The following is a 20269-nucleotide window of genomic DNA, read 5'->3' as shown; positions in this document are numbered from 1 at the left end:
TATCTGTGGTTAATTCCTTATTACTTTTTATCAATTGACATTCAATTGGGAAGGTTTTATATCACAACTTCCTTTATTTCCTCTGTGCTTTGAAAAATGGAAGTGACTTTGGAATTGCATGGAATACTCACCGCCATAAAAAAAGTGCTGATTTTGTTGCTTTCACCTGTTCCCTCTCCTGGGATGGAACAGAATAATGAACTCCAAAGGTAATAACCAATTTTAAACAAATTTTCTTTTTACGGCTTATTTTTATTATATTTTTTGTAATCAGATAGGTAATTGGTTTTGTGAAGTATCTGTTAATCCAAATAATGTGAGTTATTAATTATCTGGTGAGGTCCAATATTTTGTCTCCTTTATTTCCAAGGTTTTTGTGCTTTCTCCCTTTGAATAACATCAGAAACATTCTAGTAAAGTAATATGTGTATATTTAATATGAAGGTACATAATAAATCTGCTTGTCTTGTGCATGTTTGACAAATAGACATATATACATCTCATTTTTCCATATTTTTACTCTATTTCCACAGGTATGGACCACTGGTTGAGTTTAATATGAAAGAGTTTATCCCTCTTCTTGAGAGGTGACATGAAGGAAAGTATTGAAAATAATTTTACCATCTCATCCTCAAGAGCCAGTGGGAATTGTAACATCAGTAAGCATTTCATCCTGAAAATATTGACATTCCTCTTAGGACATTGTAACACTCATATGACAATGAGACTCTGGCTGTGCTAGTCAGTCATGGGGCTGTCATCGACTGTGATGACTGGTCTGCATTATTGAATACTGTGGGTCAATGTGTCTGAAGGTGTCAGATCCCTGAGTGCTCAGTGACTGCCACATATCTCAGGATCAAAGTCCCTTTTACTAATGTGCCTGGATTAATGATAACTTCACATATGTTTCTCATTGGAATATGAACAAATTGAGTGACAAAATCATTTGTCAGCTGAGGTCCCTCCCAGGTACCATGCTAGGCAAAAAATGTGGAGGGAGTTCAATTGGTCTAGTAGAAGTACCAGCCAGGACTGAAGTGTTTGAAAGCTCACCTGATTGCATACATTAAGGGAAATGAGCTGTACAGAGATCTATAAATGTCTGGTTTAGGGACAACATGGAAACTCTTAGAGTGCTTGGCTGACAGCATCCATTCACTCATAGTAATCAGACTCTGGAGAACCAGCACATGAGTAGTGAGACCCAGGATATATGTTTTTGTCTACCCTTGAGCCATTCACAAAATTTCCTTAGATGCTACAATCTTGTGAGTGAGCAGTAGTCTATTGAGGTCAATTACATAGTCAGTTCAAAAGATATTATGTCTTTACTTGTCATTTTTTTTAGATAAAGCAAATATATGGAAATTTAAAAGTAGTTTGTATTTACAGGAATATCTCAGGGGATGTTTTGATTTGATTGTTAACTCAGTCACAAAAATTCATACAGTTATTTTTCTTCTCACCCAAAGAGAAATTTTCTAGACATTTGAGTGATGGAGTCAAGTATATGCTGCATTAAATATTTTTATTTGTGAAATTATTGCGTTTCCAGTTCTTGGCATTTTATTGGTTAATATTCATATTCCTTCAGTCTGTTTCACATGTGTTTTAAGGGAGATCCCAGTTTTAATGAGTGATTCTAAGTGTCCTTTGGGGAAATTTTGACCAGGTCTTAGAACAAATGACTTTCTATACTTTCCTGTTCCATGGAACAATGCTATTTTCATTCTTATCATACAGGTGGTCAACAAATGTATGTAATTAATTCCTTATAACCTCTTATCAATTAATATTCAACTTGGAAGGTTTTCTTTCTCAACTCCTCTAATTTCCTCTGTGGTTTGTAGGTTGGAAGTAATATTGGAATTGCATGGAATTCTTACCACCCCACCAAAGAAGAGCTGGTTTTGTCACTTCTGCCAGCTCCTTATCTAAGAAGAAATCCAATGATGCACTCTCAAGGTAACATTTAATCTTTTATAAATTTTTCCTGGGTTATTATTTTTTAAGTAATCAAGAATGTAATTGGTGTTGTGTAGAGTCTGTCAATTCAAACAGTGTGAGGACTTAATAATCTGGTGATTCTTTGAGGCTTCTTTCTGTTCTTTTCCAGAATTTTTGCATTTTCTCAGTCTTCCTACTAATGCCTCATACAGGAATTAAGCATGGAGACGATGGTAAAGCCATTCCTCACCAGTGTGGCAGAGAGAAATTGTTTCTACTGAGGGGTGTGCTTGGCCAAATGTCACTGAATCCTCAGCAGTGTGGCCTGGTGAGCACCACCCTGACAATAGGACGGGGAGTATTTCATGGTGAGAGGGCTCAGTGTCTGACTTTTCCTCTCTGCACCCTCCCAACCTCTCTAGTCACATGTCAGTATTTATTGTGCCTGTGTGAGTCCTGCCTGCATTGCTGTGACCATACCATGTAGAATCAGGCATAGAGTAACTGTGCATCTTCTGCAAATTGCCAGGTTTCTGAGCTCAAGCAAGTTTAGTGCTATAGGTGATTTTTAGATGACTGTTCTTTATTTCCCTATCATGGCTTTTTGCAGTTTTCTCCTCCCCAATCCATTCGGTCATCTTTTTTTTTTTTTTTTTTAACAGATTTTTTTTTTTAACACTATTTTTTTATTTATTTATTTTATTCATTTATGGCTGTGTTCGGTCTTCGTTTCTGTGCGAGGGCTTTCTCTAGTTGTGGCAAGTGGGGGCCACTCTTCATTGCGGTGCACGGGCCTCTCACTATCGCGGCCTCTCTTGTTGCGGAGCACAGGCTCCAGACGCGCAGGCTCAGTAATTATGGCTCACGGGCCTAGCTGCTCCACGGCATGTGGGATCTTCCCAGACCAGGGCTCGAACCCGTGTCCCCTGCATTGGCAGGCAGATTCTCAACCACTGCACCACCAGGGAAGCCCCCATTCTGTCATCTTTGAGGATAAAATAATTCTGAGGTTTAATTTACAGAATATATGTGCATTATATGTATTGTTTTGATTGAATTGTTCACCAGTCTAACATTTTCCTGGAACTTTAAGCACATTCCGACAGTCTGATTGCACGTTTAATTTGTCTGGCAGAAAATGTTGGACAATATTTGCTCTTATGGAGGCCAGAGAGCCTAACACAATTAATGTTGTTGGAATAACACTGAAAACATCCTAGCAGAGCAATGCATTAGCTTATTTAATAGGAGGGTACATTATTGAACCCTACTGTCTTATGCCTGACAGACCAATGGACAGGTTTACTTCTAATCTTTCCACATTTTTATTCTACTCCCACAGGGTAACAAGGATAGAGCTCAGGTTTCCTATGAAAATGTTTATTCCTTCCCCTTGAGATGCGACATGAAGGAAAGGCCCATCCTAAGAGGCCAGTGGGAATTCTCAAGTCAGTAAGCATTTGTCCCTAAAATATTGACCTTCCTTCTAAAGATTATATAATATTCCAATTACCGTAAGGCACTGTCTATGATAGTCAGCTGTGGAGCCTGGATCACTGATGTGGGGTCTGGTCTCCATAACTGAGTAGAGTAGATAAGTGATGAACTAAGGAGTTTCTTTCACTTTCTGAGGTGAGCAGTGCCCTATTTTAGAAACTCATGTGTATCAATGATTGCTATAATAATTGATCTCATTTAAAAATCTGAACAAAATGAGTTACACAATCACTTCTGTGAAACTGAGGTCTAGCATAGATACCCACCCTAAGCAAAATATTTACAGGGTGGAGATCAGTGATGTCATTCATGTGGTATCATGAAGAACTGTGGTATTAGAAAGCTAAGCTGCTTGCCTGCATTAGAGGAACTGAACTGTACAGTGTCTATTCATATCTAATTTTCAGGCGAAATTGCAACCCTTTGAGTCTTTAGCTGACAGCATAAATACCCTTGTAGTAAACAGACCCTGGGAAACTAGCACATGAGCACTGAAGATTCTAGAAATGGTTGTACCTACACTTGAGCCATTCACACAGTTGTCTGAGCTGCTGGAGTCCTCTCTTGAGGGCTATTTATAGGTGGTCAAAATACAGATTATGGATTTTTACTTTTCCCTAGTAAGTGAAACAAATATATGATAATTAAAAAGTAGGTACTATATGTGAAACCTTCACAATATATTTTAATTTGCTTGCCAACCAGTCACTAGGATTGAATTATTGTTTCTTTGTTTTTTGTTTTTCTCATCAACCAAAAGAGCAACACACGAGTACTGGCTTCAACTATATACTGCATTAAACATTTTCAGATGTGAAATGATTAAATTTCCAGTTCTTGTGTTTGTTTGTTTGTTTTACATGGATTTCCTTAGCCACTTTTATATACCCCCAATGGATTTCTAATGTGTTTAAAGAAAGATCCTAGTTATAATGGATGAAGTTATGGTGGGTACACTGAGTAAACTTTGAGACAAATGTCTTAGAACAAATATTTCTAAACTAATATGTTCCAAGGAGTGAGCATTTATAGTTCTTGTCATATTGATTGCCACTGAATATCTTTGATGTATTCCTTATAACAACTTGTTACTAAATATTACATTAGGAAAGTTTTGTTGCTCAACTCCCTAATTTCACTTGTGCTTTGCAGATTGGAAGTGATGTTAGAGAGAAGGGACATATTGCTGCTTGGAATTCTCACTGCCACACCAAAGAAGTGCTGTTTTTGTCACTTGCACCAGCTCCTTTCTCTGGGAAAAATCAAAACAATGCCTTCCATATGTAATATCCAATTTTAATAAATATATGTTCCTAGATTATTTTATTATTTTATTAAGCAATTTAGAATTTTATTGCTTTTGTGAGGTGTCTGTTAATCCAAAGAGTGTGAGGCATTAATAACCTGGTGAGTCATGTGAGGCACTTTTCCACCCCAAATTTTTGCACTATCTGTCTTTTGAATAATTTCAGAAACATCTCAGTAGAGTGATAATATGTATTACATGCATATACATAGTGAACGCTCCTGTCTTGTATATAGTTGACAAATGGACTCATCCTACTTCTCATCTAAATGCACATTTATTCTTTCCCACAGGTTGGTGTTCCAAAAACTGGGTTTCATATGGATGAGTTTATCCCTTCCCCTTGAGATGAGACATGAAGGAAAGTGTTGGGAATAATTCTGCTTTCCATCCTCAAAGGCCTGTGTGAATTCTCACAAAGGTAAGCATTTTGTCCTGAGGATACTGATATTCTTTTAGGGACTTGCAATGTTCCAATGACACTGAGAGTCTATCTGCATTAGTCAAACATGGAACTGGGTCACTGATTGTGTTTGCTGGTCTCCATGACTTAATAGCATGGACTGTGTATCCAGTGGTGATGGGATCCTTATTGTTCAGTGTTTGTCACCTATCTCAGGCTCACAGTTGCTTTATAAACATGCTGGGGCCAATGATGGCTTCAATAATTGATCTGTTGGAAAATCTGGACAAAATGAGTGACAGAATCACTTCTCTGAAACTGAGTTCAATATATATAAAAGGACACATAACAAAATTAGTGTTACTCTGAAGTAGATTGTGATAATTTAAGGTGCTTTTGTAAATCCTAGGGTCAGTACTAAGCAAATAACTCAAAAACATTAAAAGAACTACCGAAGAATTAAAATAGTACAATAAGAAGTATCTATTTAATACAAAAAAGGCAGCTAAGAATGAACAGAGAAACCAAAATGATATGACATCTAGAAAACAGATAGGAAAATGGCAGGCATAAATCCAACCACATGACCATTATATTAAATTTAAAAGACAGAAACTGGGAGATTTCATTTAAAAAATTAAACAGGTATACATTGTTCATAAAAGAGATACTTTAGAACAAAAAACACAAACTGTCTGAAAGTAAAAGATTAGTAATTATATCATGCAGAGAATACCCAGAATAGAGCAAGAGTGGCTATACTGACATCAGAGAAAATAGTCTTTATGGTAAAATATTACTAGAAATGAAGAAGGATATTATACGATAGAAGGTTTAATTACATAATCATCAAGTAATAGTGTCTCAAATTACATAAAGCAAAAACCGACATGATCAAAAGGATAAATAGGCAATTAAGAAGTAACATCTGGCCTGAAGAGGTACTGAAGAGGACCCTCTTCTTAATAATTGATAGACCAATATAGAGAATCAGTGTGGTTATAGCATACTTGAGCAATCTTATCAACCAACTTGACCTGACATATATAGAACATTCTACCTACCAATAGCAGAGCACAAATTATTTTCAAACACATCTGGAACATTTTCTGGCATAGGTCATATGCTAAGTTATAAAACTGAACTCAGTGAATTTTAAAAGATTGAAATTGTGTAGAGTATGTTCTGTGACCACAGAAGAATTAAATTAGAAATCAAACAAGTCAATCTGGGTTATTACTAAATATTTGGAAATTAACATCCTTTACAAGAACCCATGGTCAAAGACAAAATTATAAAAGTAAACATTTAGAACTGAGTGGGATACAACTAAAGACATGCCTAGACAGAAATTTATAATTTTAAATGATTATATTAGAAAAGAGGAAAAATATCAAACAAATAATCTAAGCTTTAACCCTAAGAAGCAAGAAAAAGACTAAACTAGAGAATTAAACCCAAATCAAGTAAAAGGGAGTAAATAATACATTTCTGAGCAAAGGTCAATGACATACAAGTAAAGCCCAGAATAACTATAGGGAAAACCCATGAAACTGAAAGTTAGATTGGTTGGAGGAATGCTACTATTTGTCTCATTGTGTTTTCTTGAGAGGAGGTGGCTCTGGAGGAAAGCAACGTTCTAGTTGCACTTTAAACTCAGTAACAGGGGCTTCCCTGGTGGCGCAGTGGTTGAGAATCTGCCTGCCAATGCAGGGGACACAGGTTCGAGCCCTGGTCTGGGAAGATCCCACATGCCGTGGAGCAGCTGGGCCCGTGAGCCACAATTACTGAGCCTGTGCGTCTGGAGCCTGTGCTCCACAACAGGAGAGGCCACGATAGTGAGAGGCCCGCGCACTGCGATGAAGAGTGGCCCCTGCTTGCCACAACTAGAGAAAGCCCTCGCACAGAAACGAAAGACCCAACACAGCCATAAATAAATAAATAAACAAAAAAATTTCTAAACTCAGTAACATGCCATTGATATTAGGTTTGCATTACTATCAGTATCAGTGCTGATCTCTGTGAAGTTTCCAGAAGATTCATTGACAATATACCACCGTTCAAATTTACCCGTTGCTAGCCAGTGGTTTTTTTGATTTGTTTTTGTTTATTTGTTCATTTTATTTTGCTTGTCAATAGTTTAATCTATTTTGGGAGGACCCTTGTTATAACATCAGATACATACATTAATAATATGGTGAGTCCTCTGTGGTTTCCATTCCTGTAGATTCTAGGATTTTTCACACTTCTGTGCTTAGCTCAAAGCATAAAGGCATTGGACATTGAGAGTGCTTGAATAGTTCCTTCCTTTTTAGGAATGAAGATGATGTTGGGCCAAAATAAGGTATATGATTGAGAGAAGGTCCCTGAAACCTCAGCAGTGTGTCCTGTTGAGTGACCATTTGAAGAGAATGGGAAACTGCCCCAAACACAGTTCATGACAGAATGGAACACTCTATGCACTCCTTACCTGTTTAGTTATTTTTCTCAAATTAATGAGTATTCACAGTGTATTCTCAACATAGTCGATGTCATCATCCTGGGGTGAAAAATTGGTTCTTGGGGATCAAAAGAAATCTTAAATATTACAGTAGTTCATTGTCCTCCAAACAGCCATAGTACATAAGCAGATATACAGCATATCTGTGGTACTAAAATTTGGGAGCAGGGTTGAAAACTAGGAGAAAATGTCTAAGAAGGATATCCAGGAAGGTGATGGGAAAAAAAGGTTGTGAAACACTGTTGAACATGTTTCTGCCATCCAACTATATAAAAATCAGGTGTGATGTAAGCCAGAGCACTTGCTACCATTTGCCAAGATTTCCTTAGTAGTAGCAGGTTTTACAGAGACAGTGATTTAAGAAGGTTGTGTTTCTTTTCCCAGTAGAGGCACTTAATATCTTTCTCTTCCTCAATACATTATCTTAACTTAGTTCTTAAATATTTTCTGAAGAAGTGTGTCTGTGTAGGTTCCTTTGAAGGCAATGGCTGCTTATCTTCTATTGGGACTTTCAGAAAACTCAAAGTCCACATCTATATATTTTCCAGCAGGAATATTTAGGACTAAATTTGCTGTGTCTGAGACCAATAGCTATTGCCATTGTGCAATAACATATGCACAGCGATATGCTATTTCTCACCCCTAAGATTTCCAGACCTTTGTTCAGCAGAAACCAAAGTTCTATTGGACACAAGTTATCTAGAGCTATTACATGTATGTTACTATATGATAAGAGATGTAGTTATTATAAAAATAACACCTTTAAAATACTTGTTGAAATTTTAGGTAAGATTATTTTGGAAAAACGTGTTGGAAAATAGAATTATAAGCTATCACATTATGACAAATATTTCTAAATTTGTTTATTGACTTGTCAGGAAGCAAGAAAATGAAATAAGACAGTGGCCTTGTATCAATATGTTTATATTCAGAAGACCAATGCATGTTTTAACAAGGGTATGTTTTTTGCTTAACTTTAATGTAAAAGTTAAAATTTTACTCCTTTACATAAATCTAGTATTTCAATATATCTTAATGGTTGACATGATAATAGAAGAAAACCTGTAAAAACATTTGATAAAATTTGTGATATAGTGTTCTGCAGATGACTTCAGAAAGAGTATTCAGACATCACTTTAAGATAGATACAGTTTTTCATTTGTTCATCGGGTGATCAGCAAAGTTGAGATCAGTAAATCACATGTAAGCCATTGTTCTCTGCATTTTTGAAGATAATCTGAACATAGTAATCAAATGTGTTCTTCATTTTGTCACATCTATAGTTATATTGAGATTGCTTAAAAATCATATATTAAAATATTGGTATTTATCGATATGTTTTAGATGAAGAATAGTTAGTAAACTTCTGATTATTGCACAGAACAGCACTTTTCACTAGATTATTGTTTTGGGGCAAATTTTAGACTACTTTTTTAAAAAGAGTAATTTGGCTTAATCCAATGTTTCTAGGTATTTGGATATTATTGACAGACATTTTTTCTAAAGATGGTCTTATGATAATTGATAAACTAGAAACAATTTTCTTTTGCCATTGGAGTTGTTGGGAACTTCTGTTGGACTTCACTGGGTTGTAATAGAGAAACCATGTTTTCATTGATCTGTACATAATAGTAAAAAAATTGTTTTCTAACATTTAGTCTTAATGGAATGAGAATATTTTACCTTGCTAACATAATTATTGGTCAGATACTCTCTGTGTCTATTGGACCTCAGGGGGAAGGGAGAACAGTGCTTGTCTGAAGGTTGTGCACTTAACACACAAAGGACTTAGCAACATCCACCCTGCCCAGTCTGTGTGTAGCACAGGATACTCACATTTTATGAATGTTTTATTGTTAAATTAGATTACATGCATGTGTGTTTGTGTACCGTTTATATGTACCCATAGGTGCATTTATATCTGCATATACTCTTTCTTAAACTGTTACTTTTCCTCTTTTTTTTCCTGTCAGGTGATAGAGCCTAGAAGGAAAGGGAAACTGTCTATGCCTTTGCCTTAACTTCTGAATGTCAGTTCTAGAGAAGGAGGTGACAACTTACTTCTCAGCCAATGCTCTCCCTTCCTACCTGTGGTCCTTTGGACACCCTCGCAGGTATGACTATACAGGCAGGGAACTGCATGTTTATTAGAAAAAGGCCTCAAATGGATAAGCATTGATAGATCTTGCTCTTCTTAAGTTTGATGACATTTGGTTGTAGATAAATAGCATTAAAAACCAATCCAAGAGCCAGATGAGAGTGAGAATAGTAATTGGAAGTTACAGCTTTGGGTCATAACAGGTCTTCCTAAATGGGGGTCTTTCCTCAACTATTCTATCCTAAAACTAAATCTACCTTTATAATACCATTTACTAAGTTACTGCTCAGCTCTTTATTTATATGATTGATTCATCAAATTGAGTTTTAATTTCTTATGGCATTATGTTTTTAGATTCATTTTTGTGACACAAACACCTAATGGGCTGTCAGACATAGAGTAGGCTTTCAATAAAATTTTGTTTAGGATAGATATATGAATAGATGATATAGAGTGATTTTATAAATAACCTGGCCAACTAAGCAGAAAATAATAAATGATAAAAAAGAAACAATTTTCAGCAGGATCCAGGCAATCTAGTCAGCTTTGGAAATGTACAAGAGAGAAACTCTCTGATACAAGGTGCTGATATTGAAATGTATAGAGTTATGAGCAGCTAGGTATAATTTCAGAGCTGCGTAACGGAGTAGAAAGCAGCTTCCAAATGAAATCAATCTGGGAGAGTACTGAAGGGTGACTTCCTAGCTTCCAGCTGAATTGCCTTTTTCACTGGAAGTGGTGTTTCTTTTCTTTTTTTCCCCCTCAGAGGATGACTTCTTGGGAACTCTTTTGGGAATGAATGATATCAGTAAATCCCTGAAGCAAGATTCTTCAGACAAAGCCTATTTACCTACCTGTTGTCCAAGGGCTACCCTCTGAAGGTAAGGTTTTTGTCAGAATAGTCCTTGCTTTCTAGGAGCAACCACATCTGGGTAGAAAGTTAGATGTTAATTTTCTGAAGATTGATAACTTATGGTTACATTCTAATTGAAAGGCCAGATTGTATAATGAGTTAAGAGATATAACTTCTGACTGGTGTGAGGTGATACCTCACTGTGGTTTTGATTTGCATTTCTCTAATGATTAGTGATGTTGAGCATCTTTTCATGCAATTGTTGGCCATCTGTATGTCTTCTTTGGAGAAATGTCTGTTTAGGTTTTCTGCCCATTTTTGGACTGGGTTGTTTGTTTTTGTGATATTGAGCTGCATGAGCTGCTTGTATATTTTGGAGATTGATCCTTTGTCAGTTGTTTCATTTGCAAATATTTTCTCCCATTCTGAGGGTTGTCTTTTCGTCTTGTTTATGGTTTCCTTTGCTATGCAAAAGCTTTTAAGCTTCATTAGGTCCCATTTGTTTATTTTTGTTTTTATTTCCCTTACTCTAGGAGTTGGGTCAAAAAGGATCTTGCTGTGATTTATGTCATAGAGTGTTCTGCCTATGTTTTCCTCTAAGAGTTTTATAGTGTCTGGCCTTACATTTAGGTCTTTCATCCATTTTGAGGTATCACCTCACACCGGTCAGAATGGCCATCATCAAAAAAATCTACAAACAATAAATGCTGGAGAGGGTGTGGAGAAAAGGGAACCCTCTTGCACTGTTGGTGGGAATGTAAATTGATACAGCCACTATGGAGAACAGTATGGAGGTTCCTTTAAAAACTAAAAATAGAACCACCATATGACCCAGCAATCCCACTACTTGGCATATACCCTGAGAAAACCATAATTCAAAAAGAGACATGTACCACAATGTTCACTGCAGCACTATTTACAATAGCCAGGACATGGAAGCAATCTAAATGTACATCAACAGATGATTGGATAAAGAAGATGTGGCACATATATACAATGGAATATTACTCAGCCATAAAAAGAAACGAAATTGAGTTATTTGTAATGAGGTGGATGGACCCAGAATCTGTCATATAGAGTAAAGTAAGTCAGAAAGAGAAAAACAAATACCATATGCTAATGCATATATATGGAGTTTTAAAAAGCGGTACTGATGAACCTAGTGGCAGGGCAGGAATAAAGATGCAGATGTAGAGAACAGACTTGAGGGCACGGGGGGGGGGGAAGGGGAAGCTGGGATGAAGTGAGAGAGTAACACTGATGTTTGTACACTATCAAATGTAAAATGGATGGCTATTGGGAAGCTACTGCATAGCACAGGGAGATCATCTTGGTACTTTGTGACGACCTAGAGAGATGGGATAGGGAGGGTGGGAAGGAGGCTCAAGAGGGAGGGGATATGGGGATATATGTATACATATAGCTGATTCACTTTGTTGTACAGCAGAAACTAACACAACATTGTAAAGCATTTATACTACAATAAAGATGTGGGGAAAAAAAAAAGAGATACAACTTTTCTTGTATACCTTCATAGCTTTTCTACATCTCGGTTAGTACATTTACTGTTAATATGAAAAATTTCCTTAACGTTTCTTAACCAACAAACTAAACTCCTTGGCTGGATCCATTGTGTTACCAGAGAATTATTATATGCATGAGATATAATAGATTCTCAATAATTATTAGACTGGAATGTAGACAAGTAGTTTTGCCTGAAATAATTGTGTCAGTGAATGAGTGACATAGAACTTTAAAGAGCCAAATTCAGAGGGTAAGAGACAGATAAAAATCTGAGATAGTTGGAGATCTCCATCATTTTTTGGCCAAGCAAAGGAGAAAAAGTATCACCAGTGTTTGGCATCCTTTAAGAAGCCTTAAAGTCACTTTTCTGGCCATAGCAGCCACCCAGCTGCTGAAAATGTGGTTTTCTCTGTGTATTCTTGGTAGATTTTTCCAGAACATGTAGAGGAAGAGTGTACAAGGATTTCATAGCCCCCCAGACAGGCTCCTTAGAAAATGTGTGCCTCACCTTTGCCAATTTTCCCCACTCTGTCCTTGCAGGTGATGACCACAGAGACGAGGTGGATTTGTTACTGTGGGTACCATTACTTCTACCATCAGCTTCTCCAAAACAATGATACAGTCTTCTTTGTGTATGGAAACTCTTCTCTTTCCTGTGTTGCAGTGGATTCCTCCTGCAGATAAGAAATGCTTAACTGAGAAATGGTCATGTTGGGATATCATCGATGAGACTTTAATTTGGGCATGGTGACTGTTTCCCTTGCTTCCACTTGACTCAATCCCAGGAGCCTCAGTAGAGGAAATATTATTGCACAAGAAACTCAGAATGATGGAATTGCTCAGTGCTCCCATAAATATACATTTATAATTTTCATTTGCCATGTGGTAAATTTAAAAATTAAGATCTATTAAATTTTTTTCAAAAATTCAAAGCATATCTAAATATCTAATATATAAATTAAGTGCCCTCCTCTCTCCCAATTCTATCTCCCAGAGTTATCCTCTATTAAGTGAGTTGTGTGCATTCTTTAAGTGGATAGATGCACACACACACAAACACACACACACAAGCTATTTTGGGGGGTTCTGGAAGTGGAGGTATATTGTACACATTATCCTGCAAGTTGCATTTCATTTAACAGTTTTTTCAATACCCTTTTTCTGTTTCAGTAATACATATCTGTGTCATTTGTTGAATGACTGCATGATTGTTTTGTACATGAAATATAATTAAATGTTTTCAGCATTTCTCATTCATAGATATTTATGTTAGCACCAAATTTCTTGCAATGAACCTCCCTATATATCAATAATTTGCATTTGTCTATTATATCATAATAAATTACTTAGCAGTGGAAATACTGGGATTAAGTATATGCACATTTCAAATTTTGAAAATGATCACAAGATTTCCTTTAAAATGTGGTAACAACTTTATCCTCAAATGGCAATGAATGAGATTGACAGCTTTCCCACAACCTCACAGATAATGAATTTTATGACTATTTAAAATCTTTGCCGGTGTGATAGCCCAAACTATTGTCTTAAATTGTATTTCTTTCGTTTTTGAGTTTGATCATTTTTTCATATGTTTATTAGCCATCTGTAATTTTAATTTTCTTTTTATGTCCAATTTTGGGGGTGGGTGGAGGTTTTAATCTCTTGCTAATTTCAGAGAGTCATTTATTATTGGGGGAATAAGCTTTCGATTGTCAAGCATTACAGATATTTTTTACACACTTTAAAACTTCATTTTTGTTATAAGAATGTGTATGATTGTTATGTGTCCAAGTATAACCATGTTCGCTTCTATGGCTTCTGAGCTTCATGTCATTTTAGAAAGATATTTACACTGATCCCATAAAACTCTTCACCTATGTTAACTTCTAATTCTTTTGTGTTTTTTAATTCAAATTCTTAAATCATGAGAAATTTTTTTTTATTTCAAATCTTAAAGTTGCCAAGTTATTTGCCATTACTTGCGATTATTTGCCAATAATTGCCCATTTATCTGTAATGCCATCTTGCATATATGCTGTATTCTCATCTGTGACTGGCTCCATTTTTGTTCTGTGGGTCTGTGTGTCTCTTCTTCTGCCTCCTGTCTCATATGTCTTCTCATTGGAAGAAATTACAGTTTAGACTGCAATTTCATCAACTTCAATAAATTAATTTAGTGGAGAATTGGTGTTTAACAGTAGTCTTCCTATCCAAGGACAAGGTATGTCTTTCTTTTTATTCAATAATTTTAATTACTGTTAATATTTTCACTTTGTGGTGGGGGTATCTTCTTTCAGTTTATTTTCTTACTTGATAATTTTTCTATACCTGAAAGTTTTGTTTTGTTTTGGGGGTAAGTGATCTCCTTACTCTTTCTCATGGCTTTTCAGATTTTTTTTCAAATTATGTACTAAATCCTTTGAAAATACTGATAGCTGTGATTCTCCTCTTCCAAATGATCTGGATTTTAGTTATGTTGATAAAATTCACTGACTGGTACTTTCAGAGCACTTAAACAGTTGTGGAAATATTACCCACCGTTGATTTAATTAGGTTTTAATGGATACTTCTTGGGTTTGACCAGCATGTTTTTGCTGGTCTATTAAGCAAAAAGACTCTCAGAAACCTACTGCAGCAAAGGAAAACACCACTTTGACAAAGTTTAGTAGTGTTTCAAAAGCAGGAAATTAGGGCTTTGAGGGATGCGCTGATGTGGTTTAAGGCAGGATTTTCAAGGCAGGGAACTGGTTAGGAGTGGGAAAAATTTGTCCTGCGATAGTTTGAAGTCGGTGAAAGAGTAAGATGAGGACCTTGATGTGAGTTTAGATAATCAAATTTTTGTCTGATGAATCAGCTACTTCCCTATATGAGTAATATTTTATCAGTGATGGAAGAACTATTTGCTTAGATGAACAAACTGAATTTATTTGTTGGTTTACAGTTCTATCTTGTTTATAGAACCCTGCTAGGGGTGGTATCAGGTCTTAGTTCCAATAGGTAAGTTATTTTGATGTAAGTGGCCTCAGTCATCAAAGTAAGATGCTAATTTTAAATTTGAGATTCTTGTGTATTGTGTTAGGAAAAGTCTCTTACCTTTTATATATTTCTAAAGAATTTTAATCAAAACCAAGTGGTAGATGTAATCAAATGCTTTTTGCATAAACAATTATATTATTCTTTAAACTTTTATCATTGTGAAATAATTCATTTTTAATATTGAAATTTCCTTATATTCCTTTTATTGTTCATTCAACAAACTCATTTTGGTTAAAAAAAGTTTTGCTTTTTAAATTTACTACTGAATTATGAGTATCTTAATTTGATTTGGAATTTTTGCAGGTGTACTACTTAGATGGAACTGATCAGTAATTTTCTTTTTTGTTCTATTTTTGTCATGTTTGTATATTAGATTTTCTGGTTGTGTTAAAATAATTTTAAGGATTTTCTTTTTACTCTGTGCTCTAGAATGGGTTGAAAAGGTTTAGCATTAACATCAGCAGTTAAGCGAACACATCATTTAAATCATCTGAATTCTCCTTTGTTTTTGGTGGTTTGGAGTAGAACTGAGGCTAACTATCTAGAAAGTGTTCTCACTTTTTTCTATGGTTATTGCTTATTTTTTGTTTTATATCTTATATTTAATTTGCTTTCTACTAGAAAATCACAGTCCAAGTAGATTTGCAAACACGATAGGATGAAGTAATACAAAGTGTTCTTTCATCACTCTGTTAATTTCTCTTGTCTCAATTAATATCCATTTCATTCCAGTCTTGGTTGTTTCTGCTATGTCTTTTTTAATGAAATGAGTTTGACTCATGGATTTTTAGCATCACTAGTTCTCCATTCCCCTGTCCCCCAATCACCTCTTTGGTATAATTTATCAGTGTTTTTTTTTTAAATGTTCTAATTTATTTATATATTTTTTCTGTATTCCTCTGTGGTTTTTTCCTAATAAATTCTTAAACATGTGTAATCCACTGATTTTCACTTGTTCTTGTCAATGAAAGATTTTCTCTGTTCTGAATTTTATAAAACTTCATACAGAGTATAAGGAGAAAAGAACAGTGACTTTGCAAATACCGGTAACCCAGGTTCTACCACATTTTGCCATATTCACTTCATGTTATTTTTAAAGTATTTTTAAATAAGCTAGAGAAATCATAACACTGCTTTCCCCCAGAAGCATTTTTTTAATTTTATTTTTAAAATCATAATATATGTTACAAAATTCAAAATTGAAACAGAGATTTTCAGTGAAAGGTAATTTATCTTTTCAGTTCTGTCTTCTATAACCACTCAATTTCCCTTTCCTGGAGACAACCAGTGTTATAGTTTCTTGTGTTTCCTTTCAGACATACATATACACATACATACACATACACACATCACACACACATCCCAAAATGTGTGTGAGTATATGCATAGATACACATACATACTTTTATAGTGTTCTGTACTTCCTTTTATTTTATATATCTATGTAATGTATAAATATTTTTAATATTTCTAGCAGATCAGCTCATATCAGTAATGAGGAGCTTCCTTATTTTTTAAAATTTATACTTTACTAGTTCTGATGAACCCAGGGGCAGGACAGGAATAAAGATGCAGATGTAGAGAACCGACTTGAGGACACGGGGAGGGGGAAGGGTAAGCTGGGATGAAGTGAGAGAGTGGCATACACTACCAAATGTAAAATAGATGTCTAGTGGGAAGCAGCTGCATAGCACAGGTAGATCAGCTCAGTGCTTTGTGACCACCTAGAGGGGTGGGATAGGAAGGGTGGGAGGGAGACGCAAGAGGGAGGGGATATATGTATACATATAGCTGATTCACTTTGTTATACAGCAGAAACTAGCACAACATTGTAAAGCAATTATACTCCAATAAAGATGTTTAAAATATATATATATAATTTTACACAGGTAAAATTTACATAGTTAAATGCATAGATCTTAATAGTGTAATTCAATGACTTTTCTTAAAAGTATATACCCATGTAACTACTACCTTATTCAGGAGGTAGAATTTTTTTTATTACTTGAGAACCTCCCCTACTGCCTCCTTCCAGCATAGGAGGACAATGTTCTGATTTCTATCATCGTAGATTAGTTTTGCCTGTTCTCACAATTAATTAAATGAAATCACACAGTATATGTCTGACTTCTTCCACTCATCATAATGATATTGAGATTTATCCATGTTATTCCCTGTATCAGTAAGTTTAAATTTTTTTTCTGTTTAGTTATAGAGTAACATTCCATTGAACGGGCATATTGCAATTTGTTTACTCATTCTCCTGTTGATGGACATCTGGGTTGTTTCCAGTCTTTAGCTATTTTGAATATGTTAGCAAATCTTTTATGCAATTACCTCAAAATGGAATTTGCTTGATTATAAGATATATTTTGCTTAATTTTATAAGAAACTGTCAAAGAGTCTTCTAAAGAGGTGGAAAAATTTCACACTCTCCATATATATCAGTGACATATGATATTTTCAATTACTATCCATCATCACCAACATTTGAAGTTGTCATTCTTTTAAATCTTATTCACTTGAGTGAGTGTGAGATGTTATCTTATTGTGACTTCAGTTTACAGTTTGGTCACTTAAGAAGATAAAAAATTTTCATAAGTTTAGCTGCCAGTTATAAATCTTAGGTAAAGTTTCTGTTTAATTTTTCCCAAAATTTTATTTATTATTTTGAAGTAATTTTAGACTTACAGGAAATTTTCAAAAATAGTACAGAGAGTTCTTATATATTCTTTACCCTTATTTCCTAATGTTAACATCTTATATAACCATTATTATAACGTTAATACATGTAACAATCTTTGAAATACGTAAATACTATTTAGTCTGAAGACCATAATTTTAATTTTGCCAATTGTCCACTGATGTTCTTTTTTCTAGTTCAGAATCCAATTAAAGATTCCATATTGCATTTCTTTGTCATGTTTCCTTTTTCTCTATGCCAATACCCTAATCTGGGGGAGTACCTCAGTCCTTCTTTGTATTTCATAACCTTGACACATTTGAGAAGAACTAGGCTGTAATTTTGTACAAAAGTCCTCAATCTGGCTTGTCTGATACTTTAATGATGAGACTGGGGTTATGTAATTTTGATAAAGATAACTGTGATGATAGTGTGTGCTTTTAGTGGATCATATCAGGAGTGCATGAAGTCAATATGTCTTATTTCGGCAAATGTTAAATGTGGTCACTTTGGGTTAAGGTGGTGTATGCCAGGCTTCTCCACTACAAAGTTACCACTTTTCTCTTTTCAATTAACAAATATTTTGTGAGGAGATACTTTGAGACTATGCAAATATTGTCTTTCTCATCATACATTTACTCACTAATTTTAGTACCCATTGATGATTCTTGCCTACATAAATTAATACTATTATGTTTGCCTAATGATAGTTTTCTGTTTCCATAATGCTTTCTACACTTATTCATCAGAATTTAACTATAGGGCAAAACTCTTCCCTGCCCCCCCCCTCCATTTTTTATGTAGTCGGTTGTTGTTCTACATCAGTATGGATTTATGATATTTACTTTAGTCTATGGGTTTTCATATATTGTTATAATTATTTATTTTTACTTCTAAATTTTTTTTTAAGATTTGACCATTGGGAGCTCCTTTTAAGTTGGCCCCTGTGTTCTTTCACCATGCCCACATAATTTTTTGAGCACTTCTTTATTTTCTGGTTCCACAGATGTTCTAGGCTTATCTTATATTTTCCTTCCCCAAACCTGGAATCAACCATTTATTCAAGGAGCTCTGGTTCTTTGTATTGGAAAATAGTATTTAGAAACCAAGATCTGAGTGTTATGTGTGCTCATTGCTACTGGGAAATCATTTCTTCTAGGCCCTACTAATGTACAGAGTTGGGAAATATTTTTAGGTTTACTCATACACACATGCACCCACCTAAATAACTTCTATCTCTCTCCATCTGTGTGTTTGTATCTCCATACTGATGTTTCTGATTATGACTTATTTTATTCTTCCCTCTTTCCCTATTTGTAACTCCTTTCTCTAACAGCAAGAAACATACCTTTCATTATCCACAATAGTTTCTTATTTCCTTAATCCAATATGTAGTAGTTTCAGAATTGCTAAAACATACCCCTTTAAAAATGAAAGCACTAACTAAAATACAGTGTTCAAATACAGGGCTTTTGTTTCTTTACCCTTACAGTATCCAGTCAACACGCTAAATAGATAGGTTAGTTTTTCCCCCGAACCCCCTACATATGTTAATCTTAGAGTCAAGTATTTCTCTTATTGTTTATATTCCAATTTGAGTTCCTCCCCCTCATGGTTGACTCTATTTATTTTTGCAATATGAAGCATTACTGTAGTTCTAAGAATTAGAACTCTGAGGATTGTTGTTCTTCCCCTATTACTGGTCCCATTCCTCCCACCTTTCCACGTAACTAGTCTCCTTAGTTTCTGGTTTATCTTTTCTTTTTTCCTTGTTCACAACTGGGTAAATACATGTATATTTTTTCATATCCCCATCCTTCTTACATGAATGGCAGCATATTATAGATGGTCTTTTACAGTTTGCCTTTTCCACTTCATTATCATGGAAATCATTTCATCAGTATGGAGATTCAAAGAGGTCTTCCTTAGTGTTTTGCTTGATACTTAACTCTGTACATACTGCAATATGTTCCACCACTGTGCTCTATGAGAATTGTTTGCAGTAATTTTAAATTGCAGAAACTTTTAAATTGGGTTGTTTATTCACTCTTCATTTGTAAGGGTTCTTTATATTATGAGGATACACATTTCTTGACCAATATTTGTATTGCAAATATTTCTCCCATTAAGTAGCTTACATTTTCCTTCTTTCTTTCTCTTTATTTTCCTTTAAATGACCATGTGGTCTAAGTTTTTAAATAGCCCAAATTTTCTAATTGTTCATCCCTTACTGCTGTTATTCTCACTCTATTTTCCTTTTTCTTTTGCTCTATTTTTTTAAACTGAGATGAAATTGACATAACACAAAATTAAACCTTTTAAAGTATAGTATTTAATGGCATTTAATACATTCACAATATTGTACAACCACCATCTTTATCTAATTCCAAAACATCTTCAGTACCCCAGAAGAAAACCC

The 20269-nt window shown here is 35.0% G+C and overlaps 1 long non-coding RNA gene and 2 pseudogenes across 1 annotated transcript; all 3 read left to right on the top strand.

The window, feature by feature from the left end:
* Window positions 1-108: 108 nt before the first annotated feature.
* On the top strand, window positions 109-15273 carry LOC118889059. The gene is made up of 8 exons (XR_005018406.1): window positions 109-209; window positions 534-659; window positions 1854-1968; window positions 2120-2318; window positions 5047-5174; window positions 9630-9770; window positions 10521-10635; window positions 12672-15273. It is a non-coding gene; the product is annotated as an uncharacterized LOC118889059 (long non-coding RNA).
* Window positions 886-965, top strand: LOC118891454 (annotated as a pseudogene).
* On the top strand, window positions 3614-3698 carry LOC118891456 (annotated as a pseudogene).
* Window positions 15274-20269: the final 4996 nt, after the last annotated feature.

This window comes from Balaenoptera musculus, chromosome 2 (genome assembly GCF_009873245.2).
Source record: "Balaenoptera musculus isolate JJ_BM4_2016_0621 chromosome 2, mBalMus1.pri.v3, whole genome shotgun sequence".
Classification (NCBI taxonomy): Eukaryota; Metazoa; Chordata; class Mammalia; order Artiodactyla; family Balaenopteridae; genus Balaenoptera; species Balaenoptera musculus.
The sequence above is the reverse complement of the archived record's forward strand: the minus strand, read 5'-3'. Positions and strand labels throughout refer to the sequence as shown.